Source organism: Miscanthus floridulus, chromosome 6 (assembly GCF_019320115.1).
Source record: "Miscanthus floridulus cultivar M001 chromosome 6, ASM1932011v1, whole genome shotgun sequence".
Lineage (NCBI taxonomy): Eukaryota > Viridiplantae > Streptophyta > Magnoliopsida > Poales > Poaceae > Miscanthus > Miscanthus floridulus.
The window spans coordinates 27,773,265-27,781,525 of NC_089585.1; the positions used below are offsets into that span (position 1 = coordinate 27,773,265).

At 45.8% G+C, this 8,261-nt stretch overlaps 1 pseudogene; it reads right to left on the reverse strand.

Annotated features, from left to right (window-relative positions):
- Positions 1 to 4,343: 4,343 nt before the first annotated feature.
- Positions 4,344 to 6,744, reverse strand: LOC136461926 (NAC domain-containing protein 2-like; annotated as a pseudogene).
- Positions 6,745 to 8,261: the final 1,517 nt, after the last annotated feature.

Sequence of the window (8,261 nt, forward strand, 5' to 3'; positions counted from 1 at the left end):
GCGAGGCGGAGAATCGGTACCTCGTCTGAGGCCTTACGTGCGGGGCCTCGGGCGAGGCGGAGAATCGGTACCTCGTCCGAGGCCTCGTGGTTTTATTTTGGGCCGAGCCCGCTTCGGTTGAATCAGGATATTGTTCGAGGTGGGCAGGGCAGTCCAGCCGAGCTTCGGATGAGGTGGGGGTTTGCCGGTGGTTGTCTCTTAGCTTCGATTTGTACAAGGTCTAAGCGATTTTTTCGGTTCTCGCTTAGGGGAACCTTTTTATGGTACCCGACAACTCTCTCCCCCGGTTCGAATGTCCCTCCAATCCCCCCGGACATAAGAATCTTGGCCGATTGTACTCAGAATTGAATATAGTATAGTGTGTGATAAACTATAGAGATAGTCCTATTTGATTTATTATCATGTTCGTCGTGCTCCTACAAGTTAGCATAGCCCGCGCCCATTCATTATATATATGATTCATATATATATAATCTTATTCCAATGCGTTTAGAACGTATGATGCAAATTGCATATTTTTTAAAACGTATTGAAACAGATGACGCAAGCTGTTAGTATATGCAAACTATATCTCTACGGTGAAAACTGATGGATCAAAGCATTTACGCGTGCCATGTCAGCATGGGTTTCGTGATCTGGCATACGAGCGTAAGCCCCATTTATTTATAAATATATATGTTACCCTTCCAAATAATGCGTGCGCCCTTTGCTGCAGCAAGCACACAACTTGTCGATCATTTGTCAACTCTGTGCCACTTGTTGAATGCTCAAATTAGCTGATGACCAATAAGATCGACAACTTTACAAAATTTTAAAATATACGAAACAGACATCGCCAATTTATAATCGTTGATCCCCGCTGCTTTGACGTCATTCGTATAACTTGTGGGACAATGGCCTAGAGCCCTAGACCTATGTATGGTCCGATCCTATAGTCGTACACGTCCGATATTTATATAAATATATACAGTATATACATGCCCTTTGCTTCGTGTACAAGGTAGGCCTCAATTCAACTTCATGTAACCTCAAAAAAAAACTTCATGTGGTTGACTATTAATTAGGAGAGTGCATGTCAAGCAGCAACATAGCATGCAGTCCTGTTCGTTTGCTCGTATACGATCGTGGATTATAAGCTATAACAGTATTTTTCTCCTACACACCAAACTAGCCAGCAGTAAATAATCCACGATCGTTTACGACGAAACGAACAGACTGATGATAATCCACACGTACGCCTGTTGTTTCAGCTTAGGAAGCAACAACAACGCTACTTGCAGCGGGTCAGCACACGCAGAAGAATATTCTTTAGTTTTGTGGCTCAAATCGCGACATATTATGCCGAGGATAAAAAGCTGATGCTTTCACAAGTACGTAACGCATGTTCCACAAGCAAAGGGAAAGTACGTACGTGCGTGCGTGCTAAATTATTCGCATTATGTTGCAGAATCATTGATGGTGCAAAAAATGGATAAATATTGTGTACACATGCACGGCGCGGTCAAAATAAAAAAAGGGCAAGTAGGTGGGTCTAACCTACATTTCATTATTTCATACAAAACAATATGACACGTCACTTACCACTAAAAAATAGCGTCATTAAATTCATAGAATAAATCCAGAAAAATATGACCATCTGTGTCAAGTCGGATACTTGAAACCAGGTGAGCAAGGTCTCACCACAAGGAACTCAATCAGCTGAGCTACACTCAGTTCGCAATGTTTGGACTTGTCTAGGTATATAGCTTTTTGTTATATACTTAAAATATACAATATGATTAGATATATAATAAAAAAATATGTATCTAAAAAAAGTACAATGACATATAAATTAGAACAGAGAGAGTATTGTTGTTTCACATCATTTCAAATAGTTAGGCCATTTTCACGTGGCTCACTCTCTTCTAGCGAATGTATTATGGTTACTGAAAAAAAAAATCCTCGCAATGCATAGCATTTAAATCACTATAATTTGCGGCATTGGGACAGCCCAAAATTAATTCGAGGCGTATATAAGGTACAAAACAAACATAATATTCTTGCAGCTAACCACCAGATAATATAATAATCACCTACTACTAAATTTGCAACCAAGTGTTATTTTGTCTTCTTTAGATTTTTTTTTTTCAAATAGCTAAGGCCTTTTAGTCTCGAGATATTTCTCCAGAGTTACGTACACTACTAAAAAATGATCTTTAGAGACACCTCTCTTTTTTCAGATCTAAAAATATTTTCAGAGATGACTAGTATCTAAAAATCAATTTCTAGAAGCGGATAGTGTTTTCGGCCACCCTTAGAAATGTCCTCTATTTCCTCTAAAAATAGCTATTTCTAGAGGCAGGTGGAAATTAACACCAAGCGACTACAAATAGTTTCTGAGCACTAAAAAGCATCTCTGCAATAGTGTTACAATGTGGCCAATATATATTAGTTTTATTGGTTGGGAAATGTTGGTTAGAGATTCTAGGTCTCTAATTTATTTCCTCTCTTGGGCATTGTCCAAACTATATTAGACTATGTACAAAACCCGCAACTAGTTGGGAAAAAACTGCGAATAATAAGAACAATGACCCTTGGCCGTTTGAGACAAACACTCGGGAAATGTTGAATACTGTACGGCCCCGTTTGCTTGGAGGAATTTTGGAGGAATCTAGATGAATCTGGAGGAATTTGTGAGAGAAAAATACTGTTCCGGATAAAAAAAGAAGCGGCAAGCCGAGTTTAAGGGCACGCGAACGGGATTGGAAACGTTGTACTCCCTTGGTCCCAGATAAATGCACGTTTCATTTATCGAGGAATCAAACTCTTTTTAAGTTTGTGTATATATAGAAAATAATGTAAGTATTTATATCTCTATATAAATTTATTATAAAAGTATATATTCCACAACCAAACAAATGATACTTATTACAGATATTTGTAAAGTTTAGTACTTTTCTATATATATTTGATTATTTTAAAAAAAAATTAACTTCTCGATAAACGAGATGTGCATTTATTTTGGGACAGAGGAAGTATATGCAATTGGCACAATCTTGACCTCTATGCTTGTACCAACTAGTTATTTCACCCATATAAAAGATGACTATAGAAATCTATTTTTGTCGTTGTATATGCATATATAAACGATACATAGAGACGATGCTACACCGCTGCTTATCTCATCGTATTGCCACCCATGACATATGTGCTACTAGCTAGTGGTTCAGACTTCTCTATCAAAGTTAAGGCTATCTCCTGAATGCCTATCTTAAACTTTCGACAAGAACGTGTAAGAGTTCATCATCAGTATACCTGTCCACTGTGGATGTTTTGCCCACTAACCATTTCATTTTTCATTGCAATTCCTCTTGCATTTTCTACCTGTAGTCCTGAAGAGCAAGCTATCTTTGTGATTAACTTTTCATTTCTAAATATATGTGGAAGAATGCATATAATACAGTTAAACTACTCCCATCTTCACCATTGCAGAGACACCCAACAAAAGTCAAGGGTGTCCGATCCATCTCCATTTAAGGATAAGGCCGGATTTCTTCTTCCAACTTGTCATTGCTGCGATAGCTATATGTCTCTCTCCATGCATCTATCTACTTTTCCCTTGTTTGGTGCAATGAACTGTGGAGGAACCCAAGCTTTCAGACAACAAAACAAGTATATGACAAGACATTGCTCTCCGATTCAGCTAGTTTGACACTCCAATTTTGTCACTTTCTGGCGGTCTCTTTGTCCATATGAGACCATCTCATGATCAATTCATTGGGTGAGTGTGCATACATTGTGTGTGCTTGTGTTGTACTGTGTAATTCGGAAAAAAATAGCACAACTCATGCATGATGAATTAACCACCTGGTCACTCATTCATTTGAGTGATCGAGATTTCATCAGTGATTTAAATAAAGCATAAAAAGAAATTTGGTTGTCATCAATCTATCACTACAAGATCTTCAAGAGGATACCGAGCCAATGGTCTTGTCCTTTTTAGAATTTTATCAAGCAGCCAAGTGTTTGTTAACATATAATCTAGACATTTCCATATATGTACTAAGTGGCCGATGGCATTTTTGTTTACAAACTGTTGGTAGGTGATTCTTTGTTGCTAATTTATTTCTTTTCACCTTCAGAAGATGTCTAAATTAGACTGCAAAGCCCTCACCCCTTGAGAAAAAAAAATTGTGGACAGTAAATTTGGCCATTCCAAGGAAAAACCACACTCAAGGATATACGGAATATGTTGTCGTGTGTATCGTAAACATCATGATATTGGAAATGGTACTTATATATCCTCAGTGAAAATATCCATCCCAAATTTGAGATGTGCACTATGTAATGAAAGCAGAGTTTTATATATATCATGGAATTTTGTTCAACAAATGTGTTCTATCTTACATGCTACAACCTATATATACCTATCTAGTTGCACACATTAGCAGTAATCTAAAATCAGATCTAGCCAGTGAAATCATCACTATATATAATTTTGCTTTTTCCCTTGTCAATCCATTTTTTACAGAATACAATATATACTTTAGTGTGTACACTACATATATGTAATCCATGAATGTTGAATTCCCTCCGCATCGATCAATACTAATCAAATAATCAGTAGCAGTATTCTTTCCTAGCCCTAATTAGCAGCGAGTGCTGCTGCTGCGTCATATTCTGTCCTGCAGAGGAGTCTGTCCGGGCTCAAACACGGAGAAGGCATTGTTGACAGCCATGGATGAGGATGATGCATGGTGATCACTCATCACCCTCTTGCTCGACGACGCGTGTAGCATGTCGTTCATGCCACTGCCTTGAGTAACCTTCCTCCATGGACCGCCTCTTGAGTGGGCTCTGCTGCTGCGCTACAGAGGAGGCACTAGCAGCAGGGTCGCTGGTACCGAAGTAGAACCTCGTCGCTGCGTCTGTCCCGAGCTGCGTCGTCGTCGTCGTCGTCTCCGGCGGCGGCGGAGGTAGGGTCTCGAACAGCTCGGACACGGCCGAGTAGTCGACGAGGTAGTCCGAGATGGACGCCGGGCGCGGCAGCCGGCTTGCATATGACGACGTGGCCGCCATGATGTCGTCGGCGGAGACGGAGTCGTCCGGCTGCAGGCTGAGGTCGAAGCCGCCGCCGTCCATGGACGGCGACGCCTCCTCGTGCGGCGGCGACATGTATGCCAGCTGCGGTGTGGTCTTCTTGTAGATCCTGCACAGCACCCAGTCGTCCAGCTGCATGCATCGACCAACGACAGTGATGATCATGTCAGTGATCGGCTCATCGCTCGGGCTTTCGATCGATCGATCTCGTTACCAACACGTGTCCTTGGAGCTCGGAATAAAAGTGACCGGTGTGCGCGATCAACACGCCAATAATTGGCAGTGGAGAAAAGCCACACGGATAGTTTGTGTGTGTCGTCGTCTCTGATGGATCATTTAATTTGGTCCCTATCGCTCGAGCAAATTGACGTCTCTCTCTATCAAGGACAAGAGAGAGAGAGGGAGAGAAGAGAAAGCATCTGAGGGGTTAAAGAAGTGCAGTGGTTGATTGACCTCGGGAACTACTTGCTTAAACTGGCGTCCACACACAAGCAACAGCAAGAAAACTTTCAAAAGTAACAAGGAAAAAAAGAAGATTCCTAGCTCGCTCCAGTACTGCAGCAGGCTCCTATCATCAACGACCGTATTATAAAAACAGAATCAATATTGCACGGCTATCCTCCTCTCAAAACTCAAAATTAATAAAGTAATTACGCCAGAAATTAAATCTAGCAAGAAGAGAGACGCACGTAATTTTTTTTCCTGTTCTTTATTTTCACAATTTCTAACTAGTTAGTTTGGGATAAAATGGTTGGTGCATGAAGGCCGGATCTCTATGAGTCCACCACTGCGAGCTAGGCAGTGACTGTGTGGAGGAAGGTGCAGTGCGAGGTAGCTCGACGGTGTAGATAGATAGATAGATGCATGATATACGTACCCTCATGGAGGCGTTCTTGAACCTCATGGGCCTGTAGGTGTTGGCGGCGTTGAGCGCCTCGGCGAGGCGGTACTCGTGCATGATCCAGCTCGTCTTCATGCCCTTGGGCGGCCGCCCCTTGTAGAAGACAAGCGCCTTCTTCACGCCAATCATGGCGCGGCCGCTGCTCTCGGTCGAAGAGCCGGCGGCTGCGGAGAGCGTGATGGGCTTGTCGGTGCCGGTGGCCTTCCAGTAGCCGGACACGGCGGCGCGGTTGGGGCGGACGCCGTTGGGGTACTTGCGGTCTCTCGGGCTGAAGAAGTACCACTCCGCCTCCCCGAAAACCGCCTTGGCTGCATGAAAGAAATGGCAGGTATATGAATAATGAATGAGCATGATGACATGCGCACATGCAGTTCTCCACGAAAGACATGAAGATCGATTCGATGGCATAATAACCTGGCAGGTCCCATGGGTCGAACTTGTAGATGTCGACCTCGGCGATGACGGGGGCCGGGCACGGCGCCGCGGCGGCGCGCTTGCGGAGGTAGTGGAGGATGAGCTCCTCGTCTGTTGGGTGGAAACGGAACCCCGGCGGCAGCGCCGTGCACGGGCTCGCCACGCCGCCGCCGCGTCGTCCCCCGGAGGACGATGACGCCGCCGACGCAGTTAGGCCAAGGTCAATTGTCATCACGATCTATCCACGATCGACCACGTACGAACGCTTGCAAGCTACTAGATCGAGCCGTACGGATCGGACCTAGCTATGTCTTGTTAAGAAGGGTGAGCGAGCGAGGCAAGAAGGTGGAATGGCGAGAGACCTGAAATTTTGCTAGGTGGGGGGTCGGGGATGTTATATAGAAGGAAGGTTGGGGGAGGAAGGGCGGTTGCTGAAGGAAGACGAAGCTACCTAGCCAGCTGTGCCTAGTAGCGGCATAATGCCACAACAGATGCGATTTTTTTAATGGCGCCGGATATTTCGATCCCGCCGTTGGATGCAGCAGGCGACGGCGGATTATCTGAGGGGACACACCGCCGGCGCCGCGGCTGATGCCGTGCACGTGCGCGAGGCGTGACGACAGCGATGACCCATGCATGCATGGGCATATATGGGCGCGCACGTGTCCACGGATCCATCGTACGTGTGTGCACTACATCTCTCGATCGGTCGGCACTTGGCAGTGCCAGTGGGCGTATCAAATTGCATATATACCGACATGCAACGTACGCGTCGATCTCGTGCACGTTCATTCGTGCAGTCGGTGCTCGGTGTCGTGAACTCGTGATATTATTGTCAGGGAAATGCTTACTTCCGAGCGCGCGCTTGCGTCTCTTGGTGCGCACACGCGTCGGCTGTCCGACGCGCAAGTGCGTGATGCCCATGCTCGATCGCACCACCGCCCCTTCTTGCCCAAGTTCGGGATGCGGTGCGCCATCTTCCACAACTCCGGCTAGGGTTCCGACGGCAACAGCAACTCTCCCTTTCATCTTCCCCAACTTCGGTAGGCTTAGAAGAGAAGGAGTTGGTGGGAGGCAACCCGGTAATGCAGTGCAAACGGCGGGAGGGCAGCTTTAGGATCCTGGCAGCGGTGCGGCCAGGCCTGGTCAGGGCGGGGCGCCCATGGCCGGAGCTCGCCGTGGAAGAAGGAGGTCGTCGGAGCTCACGACAACATGCGGGAGGAGGAGGGCAAGAAGGAGGTCATCGCGAGCGGCGGGGTGGTGGTGGAGGCAAGGGCACTCGCGATGGATTTGGAGGGGGTTGAGGGTGGCGTCGCCGGAACTGGGCGGGGTGACGAGGCGGTGGGGGAGCGCGGGAGGAAGAAGATAAGATTTGCGAGGCGAGAAAGCGTGCGGGTGGAATTTTCTCGGCCGGCGCACACGGAGTATAGTAAGCCCTTATTGTTATGTTATTACAGACAAGCTAGTTCACTCGTGCTCCACATGCTCTTCTTGCTTGTCTCCGGCAGCCCCCACGCACTAGCTAGAAATGGAAATCTCCCTGTTCAGTGTGTCGGCGCAAAAATGTGTCAATACGTTGGGCACACAGCAAGTCAGAATGATCTGCTTGATGGAGCAAGGATGGAGATCCGCTTGGCTTCAACGCAGGGCTAACCGATCCTACGAATTCCTCCCGAGGCGTGTCAGTCAATTTGACCAGCAATTGACAATGAGAGAAAATTTATCAGTAATTTAAGGTGGAACATGCCGGTCTTCGCCCAGACAGTTCCAAGTGCGCCGCTTCAGGAGCAGCCAAACGAGAAAAATTGACTAAACGGCTGATACGCGAAGAAATCAGCTATTTATGGACCGTGAAGCTCGTGGGTCA